Source organism: Ovis aries, chromosome 1, assembly GCF_016772045.2.
Source record: "Ovis aries strain OAR_USU_Benz2616 breed Rambouillet chromosome 1, ARS-UI_Ramb_v3.0, whole genome shotgun sequence".
Taxonomy (NCBI): Eukaryota; Metazoa; Chordata; class Mammalia; order Artiodactyla; family Bovidae; genus Ovis; species Ovis aries.
In genome coordinates this window covers 191,467,133-191,482,696 of record NC_056054.1, presented here as the reverse complement: position 1 = coordinate 191,482,696, position 15,564 = coordinate 191,467,133, and the positions used below count along the sequence as shown (strand labels likewise).

At 46.5% G+C, this 15,564-nt stretch overlaps 1 protein-coding gene across 1 annotated transcript in view; it reads left to right on the top strand.

The window, feature by feature from the left end:
• The first annotated feature begins 5,065 nt into the window (after window positions 1-5,065).
• TNK2 (tyrosine kinase non receptor 2) overlaps window positions 5,066-15,564 on the top strand; it is a 41,368-nt gene continuing 30,869 nt past the window's right edge. The window contains exon 1 of the mRNA XM_042232698.1: window positions 5,066-6,417. The gene's annotated coding sequence lies outside the window, so the exon portion shown is untranslated. The remainder of the gene's footprint in view (window positions 6,418-15,564) is intronic.

The following is a 15,564-nucleotide window of genomic DNA, read 5'->3' as shown; positions in this document are numbered from 1 at the left end:
GGTCATTGCAGCAGTGTTTACAATAGCCAGGACATGGAAGCAACCTAGATGCCCATCGGCAGACAAATGGATAAGAAAGCTGTGGTACATATGCACGATGGAATATTACTTACCTATAAAAAGGAACATATTTGAGTCAGTCCTAATGAGGTGGATGAAACTGGATCCTATTATACAGAGTGAAATAAGTCAGAAAGGGGAAGACAAATAGCACATATTAATGCATAAATATATGGAATTTAGAAAGACAGTAATGACAATCCTACATGCAGGGCAGCAACGGGGACACAGATGTAAAGAACAGACTTTCGGACCCAGTGGGAGAAAGCAAGGGAGGGAGGATTTGAGAGAATAGCATTGAAACGTGTATATTACCATATGTAAAACAGATGGCCAGTGCAAGTTCGATGCATGAAGCAGGGCACCCAAAGCCAGTGCTCTGGGACAACCCAGAGGGATAGGGTGGGGAGGGAGGTGGGAGGGGGTGTTCAGGGTGAGGGAACACATGTATACCTGTGGTTGATACATGTTGGCTGATATATGGCAAAAGCCATCACAATATTGTAATTATCCTCCAATTAAAATAAATTAATTAAAAAAGAAAGATAAATACAGTATGATATTGTTTATATGTGGAATCTAAACAACAAACTAGTGAATAAAACAAGCAAAAAAGCAGACTCACAGACACAAAGAACAAAGTAGTTGTTATGGGGGGGCAATATAGGGGTGGTGGAGTGGGAGGTAGCAAGTATTGGGTGTAAAGATAGGCTCAAGGATGTATTGTACAACATGGGGAATATAGCCAATATTTTTTAACTTAATTTTAAGTGAAAAGTAACCTTTAAAAATTGTGTTAAAAATTAAAATGAATAGTAAGTAAACGTGTACCTTAGTCCAAGCGACTTAGCAGCAGCGGCAGTCCGTTTGTCGGTTACCAACTTCAACTCAAAGTGTCCACCAGGGGGCGTCAGAACCCAGGACTATGGCGCTTCATTCTGAATGGTCTATGTTGATTCAGGGCTTGCAAACTCTGGGCTCATCTGGCTCTTTCTCTAGCATGGCAGAAGGCGCAGGCACGTGGGAACAGCTGGCAGAATCTCCTCCCACTGCTCTAGTAACTGTCTGAACTGTTTGGAGGCGTGTGAGCCCAGCTGCCCGAGCAGCTCTGAAGAGCTCCGACTTGCTCGATAAGATGAAGGCACTGTCCGTTCTCGGTCCTGGGAAGACGTGACCTAGGTTAACAGATAGCCCCATGCCAAATAATTCCTTTAGAAATCCCTCTCTAAAAGCTCCACTAAGGGGCAGATGGTCCATTTCTGACTAAGAAATCTCTGCCCTTTGTCATACTGCATCGTTTGCTCAGATATCTGTCCTAACCCCACACCTCACTTCCCTCGCACCTCAGCTCAGGCACTGGAGGTACTCCAGGGAACCAGCACCCACTGTTTCTGTTTGCACATGGTGAACTTGTAAAACCAATGGCTGCTGAGCCCCACCCTAGAGATTCAGATTTAATTGTTCTGGGGTGGAACTTAGGCAGCAGAGTTTTTAAAAGCCCTTCCCATGTGATTCTTACCTGCAGCCTTATGGAGAATCTCTGGGTTCAAGGCACTACTCAAGTGTAGGAGCCTGAAAAAAATACAGAATCTCAGCATCCCCTTCCCAGCTTGCTGAATAAGAACCTGTTTGAGAAGCACTGGTCAAGTCAGCACACTGTTCCACTTCATCCTTGCTCATCACCCTGGCCAGAACCACAGGCCTCCCCAACTTTCTCAAGTTAGAGCACTTGCCTTCAGAAGTTTTTGCCTCTGACCTACAGAGAGAAACACATTTTATAGCAGGATGTACAGCACACACGTGTGTAGATAATGAAATTAAAATATCATAAAAATACTTCTATTATTCTTACTGAAGCAAACTTGGATTCGTTCACTTGCGCACAGATAATCTACTTTCTTGTGATCAAGAAAAGTGCAGCATTCATTGCAGGACACCACGCAATGAGTCCAGGCAGCTAGAGTTCCAAAGACCCAATTCCCTGATGATTCCAGGAAAAACTTTTAAAGATGGAGTGAGGGAGGGGAGATTGAAGGATGCATGACCAGCTCATGGATATTTCTTCTGATTGGCTGGTGGTGATGTAATTGGGAGTCAACATCACCAACCTGCTGGTTCCAATTGGTCTGGGGTCTACATGCTTGTGGGCAGCACACAGTTAACTTATTCCACCTGGTGGGAGTTTCAGTATCTGCCAAACAGCTCAAAGGACATGGCTCAAGATATTATCTATAGCCCTTGAGGAGGAACAAAAGGTTCTTGACGTTGTTTAACGGCTAAAGTATTATTGTTTCATCTTGCTTGGCTGTTATGCTTTCTTTCTGCATTTTCTTACCTCTCTGATCAAATTTATTTTTTCTTGTTACTTGGCGAGGGCCTAAGAGGCTAAAGTTTTTCTACAGAAAAGAGGCAGGCAGAAGACATGGTGGGGCGGGTGGGTGGGGGCGTCTATCCTGGGAAGCCCCACAGAGTTACACTATCTGGTTGTTTACGCTATCTGTGATGAACTCTAATCCATTCAGTAGGTATTCCTGGCACATTGTTCTAGGTGCCTGTGCCAGTCTGTTCCCAGGCAAAACTTTCTGTTATTATGGAGTTTATGTTGGGGTGGTGGCAGGATAGGGTTGTCAGAAAGTTAAAAGTAAATCATGAATATGAAGGGCATGCTTGAAGATTAATATTACAAAGTTTCTTTTAAAACATATTTGGGGGTACTTACGAATCCTGACTGTGGTGTTTTTTGATCTCAGTCCTGGGTATACACACTTTGTAAAACCCAAGTCTTTGCATTTCTCTGGATGCATGTTAAAACTCAGTGAAAAGTTCAAAAAAAATTATATTCTGATATTTTCTATTATTGTCTTCTCATAAAAAAAAAGCCAATTAAAACACTAAATTCAGTTCAGCGACTATTAGGTTGTAACAGGAGTTTAAAAAACATTGCTCTCTTTTAAAACACAAAACAGAACCAAAGAAAAACCTTCAGCCCAATAACTCCACAGCATCCACCACTCTTGAGCAACTGCTTACAGGTATGAGACAGGCTGCCTTCCTTGCCCTCCTGCTTACCTTGTGTGCAGCTGTCTCAAGCCTTCTTAAGGGCAGTGCCACAAGCCTCCTTCAAGCAGCTCGGGCCACCTCTGCTTAGAACTAGACCTGACAAGCCCTTCTCCCTGCAGAGTCACTCTGCTGTGGGCAGCTCTCTTCAGGTTCCAGTTCTGGGAAGAGACTGGCACAGGCACATAGGAGGGCTGGGGTTATTTCTGTAGCCACCTCCTGAATCTTCTGAACCTTGTGCTTCTAGCCTGTCTCATTTACTCCATTATGGTGTCAGTCCCCTTGGGGGAGATGAGACTCCCTGGCTACTAGTACCAGAGTCATCAGACAATGCAGAGAAGGAGCCATCCTCTGAGACAATTCCCATCACAGCCCCCACTGCTCAACGTGGTGGTGGGGACAGTCCAGAGTTGGGCCTGGGTAGGATGGGTGTGGGGAGCAGGAGGCCTCTTTTCTGTGAGCCTACGGTCCAGATAACCCTGAGCTAGGGACACCAGAGGCATGGGTCTGGCCCCTGAGAGCAATGGAGGGGAGATGGGAGAATGGGGAGTTGGGCTCCCCTAACAGAATCAGCAGGACCATCCACTATGTAGGTGGTTTGACCTCTTGCCTTGTTTAATTTTGAGCTTGATTTATCAGCAGAAAAACTTGCTCCAAATCAGTTGTTTGCATCTACTGATCCCCCAAACCTAGTCAGACCTGATGCTTCCCAAAGTTCCTGGGTTTGGTGTTGCTTCGTTGTGTCTTAGTGGTTCAGAGCAGACTTAGGAGTCAGAAAACTGGATTTGAATCCTGGCTTCACTACTACCAGCTGTTGCTTAATTGTGTGCAGCCTCATTTCTATCACCTGTGGCATCTTGCATGCCCTACACCCTGTCTCGGCCCAGGTTGGGTGCATTCACCTTCCTGCTCTGTGGCCCTGGCTCCATGACAAAGGGCAAACCCTACAGACACTGGTAGCGAATGATTTAGTAGGAAGTTGTCCTGCTCACCTCACAGAGCAAGACGCCATGACCCAAATCCACCCAGTCCAGCCCCCATGGCCGTCTAGAACCCACCCCTTCTCATTGCCCCACTGTCCTCAGACCAGAGCCTTTGGGCCCAATGCCGGAGAATAGGTGCGCAGAGAAGACACCTTTACAGAGTTCTCTGCTGTCTGATCCTTGAGACAGTTCTGTCTGGAGTTGTTTGATTACTATACACATTTTACAGATGAAGTACGGTCAGTAACACGGCAAGTCTTCGGGTTCTAAGCCTCACCCCCCGCAAGGCTGCCTGGGGCTGGGTCAGGCAGGCTGAATGGTCACTGGGAGAAAGAGCTCTGAATTTGCTCCTCCTTTCGAGGTGGAGGCCCAAGAGGGAGCAGTGGAGGAGGGAGGAAGGCCCCCTTTGCCTGGAGCTCTTTCTGCTTGTACTCCCCTAGCAAGAAGTGTCACAGGCCTGAGCCCAGCTCCCCCTTAGACCCAGGGAAAGGGTCAAGGCGGTCCAGTTTGGCCTCTGGGCTGCTGCTGAGAGATTAGGATTAGACTCTCTCTCTGCAGTCAAACACTCACTGGATTGGGACCTTGGAAACTTCCCAATTCAGTCTCTTCATTTCAGATACGAAGGAACTGAGGCCAGGGGGAAGTGATGATTTTTTTTTTTTTAAACACTACATGGTAAGTCGGGGGAGCGGCTGAACTGCTGCTTAGAATTCGAGGCTCCTATTTCAATGCTCCTCCACTGGGCCCTGTTGACTACACCGGCTGTGTGAACTTTCTACCTTCTGCTTCACGTCTTCTCCCTTCGGCTCCACCAGAAGGCGCAAGCAGCTCGTCCGGTGGGATGAAGAAGGGGGAGTGGTAGCCGGTTTGAAGGAAGAGGGAGAGGGAGGAGTAAGTGGGACAGGGCCCCTTAAAGGGGCGGGTCAATCCCGCCGGGCCCCGCCCCCCTGGGGCGGCGCAGGCGCAGGCGGGCTCCAGGAACTCCGGCGGGAGGGCGGGCGCTCCTGGCTCTCGGGCCGGCGCGCTGGGCCGCAGCACCTGCGGGGGCCGGCGCTGGGCGCGGCGCCCGGCGGGCGGACCTCGACGCCCAGGAGCGAGGGCGGGGAGCCGGGACCGGGATTGGGGGCGGAGAGGGAGGGGACGCTACCCCGTAGCCCCCTCCCCCGGGGGAAGGGGCGGAAGCAGCTGGGCGGGGGGCGGTGTGAGCGGGCGCCGAGGACGGCACCATCTGGAGGGGCGGGACCGCGCGGCCTCTGGGGGGCAGGCGAGTGCGTTGGGCAGTGCCGGCTGGGGGCCCTAGGCGGGGAGTCGTGCAGGAAGAGCGCGGCGGGCTCAGCCCAGGGCTGCCGGAGCAGCAGCCGCAGCGGGTCGGGGTTCTCAGCTGGGGCCCGCAGCAGCTCCGCGGGCTGAAGCTCGGCGTGGAGGAGCAGGGGGGCGTGGGTCCGGCGGTGCAGGAGGAGGGCGGGGTGGGCCCGGGGGTGCAGGAGCTGGGTGGCCGGGGCCACGAGCCCAGCCTGGGGGTGGTGTGGGGGCCGCCGGACGGCGCGGACTGGAGGCGCCCGCCGCCGTGGACTGGCTCCGCGGGCTGGCCGGTGGTGCAGGAGGAGGGGCTGGGGCCCCGCAAGCAGCACCAGGAGAAAGGGGAAGGCAGCCCCGCAGTGCAGGAGCGGGGGGAGGCCCGCACCGGGGTGCAGGAGCGGGGGGAGGGGAGCCCACGCCGGCTGCTGCAGCAGCCCGAGCAGCTGTCCGAGCTCGGGGAGGGCTCTTGGGAGCGCAGAGAAGAGCTCGAAAGTTCCGGGGAGCAGTACTGGGAGAGCTGCGGGCACCTCAGACGGGAGGCGGTGGTCCTGGGAGCGGTCCCGGCCCGTCGCAAGAGACTCGAACTGCTGGGGAGGGCCCGGCCAGTGGGGCCCCGGGGGCCTGAGGGGGAGGGACGTCTGGGGGTGCAGGAAGCGAATTGGCTACCTGGGGTACAGGAGGGACAGGTGGTGCGGGCTGTCCAGGAAACATACCTGGACGGGAAGGGGTCCCAGGGAGGGGAGGGGCCCCCTGAGGGGCACAGGATCCGGAGGCGCAGGCGGAGGAGGAGGTGGTAACCCACGGGCTGGCTGCTCAGCACCAGGGCCGGGCCGGGCCGGGGTCGAGGTGAGCGCAGAATGTAGGGGCTTGGGGAGAGGGGAGCAGAAGAGCACCGCGAACCTGGGGGCGTTGGAAACCATTGCCCAGTAGCAAACAGAGTCCTGCTGGGTCCTTTTGTGCCACCTCAGCTGGGACATCATAGAAGCAGTGTCTGCAGTGAGCCAGTGGAAGGCAGCAGGTAAGGAAGCCCAGTTCTGTTCTCAGTTGGAATTGATGTGTTTGGAAGGAGGGGGCTGTAATTATCTCAGGAGAGCGTGGTCTCCGAACTGCCTTTTTTTCATTCCCCGTGTTTAAACCTGGAGAGGATCCAAGCAGTGCAGTTTTCAACGGCAAGGCAGGGCCCCTCCCCCCAGCACTGTTTGTGCCAACTGGAGTGATGGGACATTTCCTTAGAGTCTAGACTGGTGGTGAGACTGTCTGGGTGACTGCCAGGCCTGGGCAGAAGGAAGAGAGTGGTAGCCCTAGGGTGAGGTTGCAGAGGAAGTAATCAGCTCCCCCCACCCCCCCACCCCCAGCCAACTACCGGTGGAGGTAGGGTGCTTCATGCCCTAGCTGGGGTGGTGCAGTCAGCACAGGCTGCCTCACGTCCTCAAATCACATTCCAAAAAAGGGAAGGGGCAGCATTGCAAGGACAGGACCTTATCTTGTAACTGTAGCTACATGAGCTGAGATGAGTGTGGCAACCAGTGACTTGGGCACGAGCCTGACCTGCTCCCGCCACACCTTCTTGTCACATTTGATTAATAGTGAGGGCCCAGAGCCAAGGATAAATAGTGGGCAGGAGGTTGGAGAGCCACTGGTGAGGCCCTGTCTCCGTGTGGGCTCTCAGGACCGCAGTCTGAAAATGAGGGAGAGGAGGGGTATCTGCATCGCTAGACTCTGGGCATCCTGTGTGGCCCAGACCTCAGCCCCGCCCCAAGGAGGTGGACAGATGAGCAGCTGAGCTGTGGCATCATGAGTTCTGTACCAGTCAGGGCCAGCTTCTAGCCCGGCTTAGAGGTAGGGCTTGCAGAGGTGGGGGCTAAATTTGGCTTCCTTTTGACTCATGGTCTGGGTGCCAGGCTGTTCATTCCTACCCCATAGGGACTTGGTGGTTCATCTGTGGGCCTCATCCTCATAGGGATGTTCATCTCTTACCTGGCACTGTGTGGGTTCTTGCTTCTCTAGCCCTCAGGCGGAGGTGGGTACAAAATTGCTGCCTATCTCAGGACCATCGCCAAGACCCATCTCTGCCCCAGCCCAGGGAGTGGCTCTGAGTCAGATGGCCCCCAGAACCCCTGTCCCAACCGGACTGGGTGGAGATAGTCCTTTTCTGTCAGGCATGGGGAGTGGTGGTGGCATCCTCAGCAGGCAGCTGCTGGGACTCCGCTGGAGGAGCCGGTTAGCCTGCTCCCCATGCAAACCCAGACTTGACTGTCAGCTTCATCCCACGCCTGCCTGTCATCCTGCCACCACAAACACTCAGGCACCGGAAGTTCAGCTGCTGTGTCCAAGGAGTCTGGCTCTTTTGGGATGGCCAGACTGGTTCTGGCTCTCTGGCTTCAGTGGAGAGAATTGTTCTGAACACAGACACACAAGCGCACACCTTTACCCTTTTTCAGGTTGATTCTTGAATTTGTGGTAGATGAAGAGAAAGAGGACTTTGGCAGGTCTGGGTTTAAACCGTTTACTAGCTGTGTAACCCTCTGAGGCAAGGTCATGTCTCTGGGCTTCAGTTTCCTCCTCTGTGAGGTGGGCTGCTGTTTTCCCAACAGCGTCCTCAGTGCAGAGGGCTCAGACCCTTTGCCAACCTAGCGTCCACCTTCCTAGGAGCCATGGGAGTGGGCATTAGGTAGGAGGGGTTGGTGCTCCCAGACCTTTTCCTGTGTCCCTGAAGTCCGTGATTATTCCCCTGCCCTGTGTTATATTCTGGAAGATGAAGTGGTTTTTCATTTTTAATAACAGCTTTATTGAGGAACATATTGGAACATATTTTAAACATAATTTAATAAGTTTTAACATTTGTATATACCTGTAAAACTACCACCACAATCAAGATAACGAATATACCCATTATTTTCAAACTGCCCCCCCAAAGTTTTTTGTGACCTTTGGTAATCCATTCATCCTATCCCTCCTTTGCCATCCCCCTTCCTTAGGTAACAGTGGTCTGCTTTCTGTCACTACACAGTAGTTCACATTACCTAAAATTTATGTAAATGGAATCATACAGTATTTTTGTTTGTTTGTTTTGGCTTGGCTTTCTTTAAGTCAGCGTAATTATTTTGAAATTCATTCATGTTCTTGTGTGTATCAATTGCTTATTCCTTTTTATTGCTGAGTAGTATTCCTTTATGCATACCACAGTCTCTTTATCCATTAACCTCCTGATGGGTTGTTTTCAGTTTTTGGTTATTACAGTAAAACTGTTAAGAACATTTGTATAAGTATTTGTATGGACACACACTTATTTCTCTTGGATAAATCCTTAGGACTGGAATAGTTGGAGCATATGGTAGATGTACATTTCGTTTTTTAACAAAGTGCCAGACTGCTTTCCACAGTGGTTGTACCATTTTACATCCCCACCAACTGTGTATGAAAGTTCTAGTTTGCTACTTTGTCAGCATTTGTCAGTCTCTTTAAATTTAGACACACTAATAGGTCTGTAATGGTATCTCATTTTGGTTTTAATTTGCGTTTATGTAATGACTAATGTTGAGCATCTTTTCATGTGCTTATTTGCCATCTGTTTATCTTTGGTGATGTGTCTGTTCAAATTGTTTACCCATTTTTTAATTGTGTGTGGGTTTTTTCCATTCTTAGTTTTGAGCGTTCTTTTGTATTCTGGATTCAAGCCTTTTATGGGATATATGATTTGAAAATATTTTCTTCCGGGCTTTGGTTTGCATTTTGATTCTCCTAACTGTCTTTCAAAGAGCCAAAGTTTTAAATTTTAATGAACTTCAATTTACCAATGTGTTCTCTTATGAATTTTGCTAGTGGTGTCTTAAGAACTCTGCCTAACCAAAAGCACAATGGTTTTCTCCTATAACTTTTATAGTTACAGATTTTACATTTAGGTCTATGGTCTATTTGGGTTTAATTCTTGGGTTAGTATATGGTGCCGGCTGTTCAGTTTTTTGCATGTGGAGGTCCAGTTGTTCACCAGAATTTTTTGAATAGACTTGTTTCTCCATGGAGTTGTCTTTGTACCTTTATTGAAAATCAGTTGTGTATGTGTAGATCTGATTGTGAATTTTGTTTTGTTCCATTGATCTAACTTTTCTGTCTTTATCCCAGGACCACATTATCTTGATCACTAGATTTTATTGTAAGTCTTGAAATCACGGAAAGATCTTGAACTTTGTTCTTCCTTTTCAGAACTGCTGTAGTTATTCTGGGTTTGTTGCACATTTGTATTTTAGAACCATTTGTTAATTTCTACAAAATAGCCTGCTGGAATTGCACTGACTCTATAGACCAATTTGGGGAGAATTGATACCTTAGCAATACTGAACCTGACCCATGAACAATGTATATTTCTGTTTATTTAGAATTGATATCTTAGAATATTGAACCTGACCCATGCACAATGTGTACCTCAGTATTTATTTATATTTTTGAGTTTCACCAATGTTTTGTAGTTTACAGTGTACAAACCTTTTAAATCTTTTGTCGGATGTATCCTTAAGTATTGCATATTTTTGATGTTGTTATAAATGGCATTTTTAATGGAATTTAGCATTTTGTTTAAAAAGGTACCTACCTTAACTGTGGTGAAATATACACAACAGAAAATTTACCATGTTAACCGTTTTCAAGTGTGTAGTTCAGTAGGGTTAGGAACATTTATGTTGTTGTGCAACCATTGCTCTCGTCCATCTCCAGAACTTTTTTTTTTATCTTGCAGAACTGAAACTCTGTACCTATTAATCAACCCCTGTATTCCTCTTTCTACCTCACCCCCTGGCAATCGCATTCTACTTTCTGTCCCTATGAATTTGACTACTCTAAATACCTCATACAGTATTTGTCCTTTTGTGACTGGCTTTTTTGACTTATCATAATGTATTCAAGGTTAATCCATGTTGTAGCATGTGTCAGAATTTTTTTCTTTTAAGGCTGAATAGTCATCCATTGTATGAGTATATTACATTTCATTTATTCATCAATCAATGATTGTTACGACCTTTTGCTATTGCCAACAATGTTGGTGTAAGATGGTGTTGTTTTTTAAATTTCAATTTCCAGTTTTTTACTTCTGAATATTATATACTCATATCCTCCCACCTGCTAAACAGACTTGTTCCGGTAGCTTTTTTGTAGCTTCCATTGGATTTTAGACATAGACTGTCATGTCATCTGCTAGCACAGGCAGTTGTACTTCTTCCTTTCTGATCTTTATGTCTGTTATTTCTTTTTCTTGCCCGATTGCACTGGCTAATCCTCTGGTATAATATTAAGTGGAAGATTGGATATATTGTTCCTGACCTTCAGGGGAGAGTGTTCAGTATTTCACCATTATGAGTAGTTTAAGTTTTTCATGTATGATCTTTATCAGTTTGCAGAAGCTCCCTTCTATTCTTATTTTACTGGGATTTTTAATAGAAAATCCATAGAAATGGATGTTGGATTTTGTCAAATGTCTTTTTCTGTGTTTATCAAAATGATCATAGGGTTTTCTTTTTTAGTTAATGTGTGGAATTGTCATGCATTAATTTTTTTCAAATACTAAATCAATCTTGCATTCCTGAGACAAGCTCCATTGGGTCAGGATGATTATTCTTTTTGTTGCTGAATTCTGTTTTCTAAAGAATTTGTGAAGATTTTTTGCATCTATTTTTATGAGGTTAGTTTTCTTTCCATGTCTGCAGGATTCATGATATACATCTTTATTATAGTCTGCCTTCAAGTGATGTAAGAACCATAAAATAGTACATTTTCACTTTTTCTTTCCTTTACGCAATTATTATCAGAAATTTTATTTATGCATGTGACACCCCCCACGCAGCAATGGTAAAATTTTTGTTTAAACAGTTAATTTATCTTTTAAAGTATTTTGAACAGTAAGAAAAATATGTTAACTATTTAACCATGTAGTTGCCATTTCTAGTGCTCTTCATTTCTTTGCATAAATCTATGCTTCTATACTGGAGAAGGAAGTGTCAACCTAGTCCAGTATTCTTTCCTGGGAAATCCCGTGGATAGAGGAGCCTGGTGGGCAACAGTCCATGGGCTTGCACAGAGTTGAACATGACAGCAACTTTCACACACACATGTTTCTATATGGTATTATTTTTCTTCTGTCTGAAGGATTTCTTTTAACATTTATTGTAGTGCAGGTCTGCTGGTATCTAATTCTTTCAGCTTTTATATATTTAAACAGTTTATTTAGTCTTTATTTTAAAATGATATTTTCAGTGGAATAGATTTCTAAATCACTAGTTTTAATGACACAGTGCCTCTGTCCTCTCATTGCCATTGTTTTCTGCAAGAAATTTGTTGTCATCTTTGTTCCCTGTATGTAGCATGTCTCCCTTGCCTTTCCCAACTACTTTTTGAGATGTTATCACTGACTTTGAGCAATTTGGTTATGATGTGCAATGATATAGTTTTCTTCTTGTGTCTTGTGTTTGAGTCACTGAGCTTCTTGAATCTGTGGGCTTTTAGTTCCCTGTTCGGTAGCCTGGAAACTCAATCATAGGGCTGACTTCTCTTTTCCTGTCTCCTAGGTATCACTGGTCTTTGTATCTTGATATACGGTGTCTTCAAAACCGTTTTGTATATTTTGTCCATTTTTCTGTTGTCTCTGTCAGGAGGATAAGTCTGATCTATATTGTTCTGTCTTGGCCAAAGATGGGGATTTTACTTTAATTCTCTCATTACCACCCCCTACTCTTCCCATCTTCCAATCCATCCCCTCTGGATGTATCTCATTTTTCATCAGTCTGTACTATTCATTGTTTATGGTATGATGTAGTGAACCATGACTTTTCCTTTCCTGCACACTTTTTTGTTTTTCCTGGAGTTGACTTTTCTTGTTTGCTTAGTTTTCTATGTACCTTGCCAGAGAAGGCAATGGCACCCCACTCCAGTACTCTTGCCTGGCAAATCCCATGGACGGAGGGCCTGGTGGGCTGCAGCCCATGGGGTTGCTGAGAGTCGGACACGACTGAGGGACTTCCCTTTCACTTTTCACTTTCATGCATTGGAGAAGGAAATGGCAACCCACTCCAGTGTTCTTGCCTGGAGAATCCCAGGGACGGGGGAGCCTGGTGGGCTGCTGTCTATGGTGTCGCACAGAGTCAGACATGACTGAAGTGACTTAGCAGCAGCAGCAGCTATGTACCTTTTAGTTAGACTCTCCACTAGCTGTCTAAATTTCTCAGGATGTCAATTCTTTTAAGAATTCTATCAAATTTACCTTTCTGATGAAGTCTCTTTGAGACCTTGTGCTCTGACAGCATGGATTAATTGCTCTCTATCCCTGATGCTTAGCTGTCCTCCTGGGCTCTCCCTTTCAGTATCCTGGGCATTTCCATCACTGCCTTTCTGTGTTGCGTTTCCCATTTCCTATCTTCCCCTTTGTTGGTTTATTCTCTAGTTTGGTATAGCACATCGTTCAATAGCTTCCCAAGAGGAGGGTGATAGAGTGGTAGATTATTCTGAGACCTTGCCAGTCTGATACTCAAGTCATTTAATTACTGAATATAGAGATCTAGGCTGGAAATGGGCTTCCCTGATAGCTCAGTTGGTAAAGAATCTGCCTGCAATGCAGGAGACCCCGGTTCGATTCCTGAGTTGGGAAGATCTGCTGGAGACGGGATAGGCTACCCACTCCAGTATTCTTGGGCTTCCCTTGTGCTCAGCTGGTAAAGAATCCGCCTGAAATTTGGGAGACCTGGGTTGGGAAGATCCCCTGGAGAAGGGAAAGGCTACCCACTCCAGTATTCTGGCCTGAAGAATTCCATGGACTGTATAGTCCATGGGGTCGCATACAGTCCATGGGGTCACAAAGAGTTGGACACGACTGAGTGACTTTCACTTTCAGGCTGGCAGTTGCTCTGGAATCTTAAAAACATTGCTGTTGAGTTCCAGAGTTAACACTGATGTCTAAAGTCATTCCCAATCCTTGTTTTGTCCCCTTGCCCAGAAGTTTATAGCGTCTTTTCTTCATCTCCAATATTCTTTAATTATGTAGCTTTGGTGTGAACTTTTGCTCTCCATTGTGGCAATTCCCTGTACTTTTTCCTCCATCCCTTCTGTTGTGATTTTAGCAATTTTGATAGCAGAAAATCTCTGTTGGTGTTATTTTATCCCATGGCATGGATGAGATAGACAGAAAACTACTAAATTCACCTCAAGTTTTAATAGACATATTGGAAGAATGGGTTAGGATTTTTGGCTAGGGAAGTATCCATATTTCACTAAAAATAAGAAACACCTTTTTTTTTTTAAAAGGACTTAATTTGCTAACATTTTAAGACTCAGATTTTTTTTAACTAGAAAAATTAAGAGAAGTCTGTGAATCTAAGGAAGGAATTTTCAGAATGAATTTCTTAGAAATTTAGTAGAATGGTTTTTCCATCGACTGACATTGATAGGATTTAGTGTTGAGAATTATCATCGGAATAGTAAGTAGTCCCATAAACTGGTTCTCATGGCCATGATGAGAAGGGCCTTCTGAGAGTGGTCAGGGTCAGTGGGGGAGAATATTTGAAAACACGACTGTTCTGGCCAGGACCAATGATTAGCACAATTACAGAGTTTCTCCAGAGCAGCAGTTCTCAACCCCAGTCTGGATTCATCTGAAGAGACTTATCGACATGGTACCTAAATCTCACTTAGAGCAAGTTTAGAATCTCAGTGAGTGGGACCCATACATTGACACTTTCCTACCCACCAGGTGATTTTTTTAATACACAGCTAGTGCAGAGAACCACTGCTCCAGAGTTTAGCAGAGACCCTTGCTTCTCAGAGTGTAGACTAAGGACCAGCACATTATCACTGGGAGCTTGTTAGAAATGCAGAACTTAGGCCCTACCCCATATCTGTGGAATCTGAATCTGCATTTTAACAAGAATCCTCAGGTGATCTGTATGGGCATTAAAGTTTGAAATAGTACCTCAATTATTTATTCAACAAATAGATTTGCAGATAGATCTGCTGAACAAATTTATAAGCACCTACTGCCAGGGCAAGACTGCTGGGAGGGGTGGTGATGGGTCTGTTGAATTTTTTATGTCTCCTGTCCTGTTTGTAATTTTTTATTCCCCTTGTTTAAAAAAAAATAATATCCTCTTCTTGTTTTGTATAAGAAGACAAGATAAAACGTCTTGTCTCTCTCAGGATATTAATGAGCATTTTCTGTCAAATTTTCTTCTCTTTTGTAGTCTGTTTCTTCTCAGCTCTTTTTTTCTGTGTTTTTCTTTCTTTTTTATGTGTTTTTATGGTAGAGGCTTTGCTTGGGCGTCTGAAAATTTTTTTGTCGTCTGCTCTTGACTACAAGCACTGGGTAGTCTTGTTGACCGGGCCTCTTCGTATGATGACCTGGCTGGACAGTTTGAGGGGGGCTCCAGGGTTGGTTTCTTTGTATCTTTCTTGCCTGATCAGGGTGCCGGGAAAGGATACCCCTGTCCTCTGGTAGGAGATGGAGGCCTGGCTCCTGGTTGCTGGAGGGAAGGGAGAAGGGGAACTAGAATCGCCACATCTGTGTGTGCTCTCCTTTTTAGGGCCACGGCACCCGGCTCTCAGCCAAGCCTGCTGTGCCCGTCAGGGACCGGCAGTTTACCTCTGAAGGAAAGTCCCGACTTTGCTGGGTGGTACCAGGGCAGCCACCCAGTGGCTTTGTACTGGGGAGGGAGTCCAGAGGGGTCTTACTGCTTCTTAAACAGCTTTTAACTAATCCTGTGTATTTTTAGCACTTCTCTCTGTCTCCTGTTCTTCTTCTAGAGGTTTCTGGGGCTGCTCGTTCCCAGGTCTTCTGGGGATTCTGTGGGGGGCAGTCAGGCACTGTTCACCCTGAGATCAGGGGTTTTCTCAGGTCGGCTCTCCGTAGCCACTGGTTCATCCACTTTCTGGATGCTGAAGCTTTGTTGTGGTTTTTCTCCTCTACTCCTCTTCCTGTCCTTAGGGACTTCTGCTGTTCAGAAAGTGTCTCTTTCGACAGTTGCCGCCTCAGTAGGGTTTTGGGAAGAAGTGGAATTACGTGCATGTGTGCCGTGTGTCTTTTCCTGAAACCTCTGTCCCCTCTTTAAACTTCCTCCCAGGATCCATGAATTCATTCAGTTAAATATGAACAAATAGGATTCCAGTCCTGCCCTCCATGAGCCCCAGCCCTTCA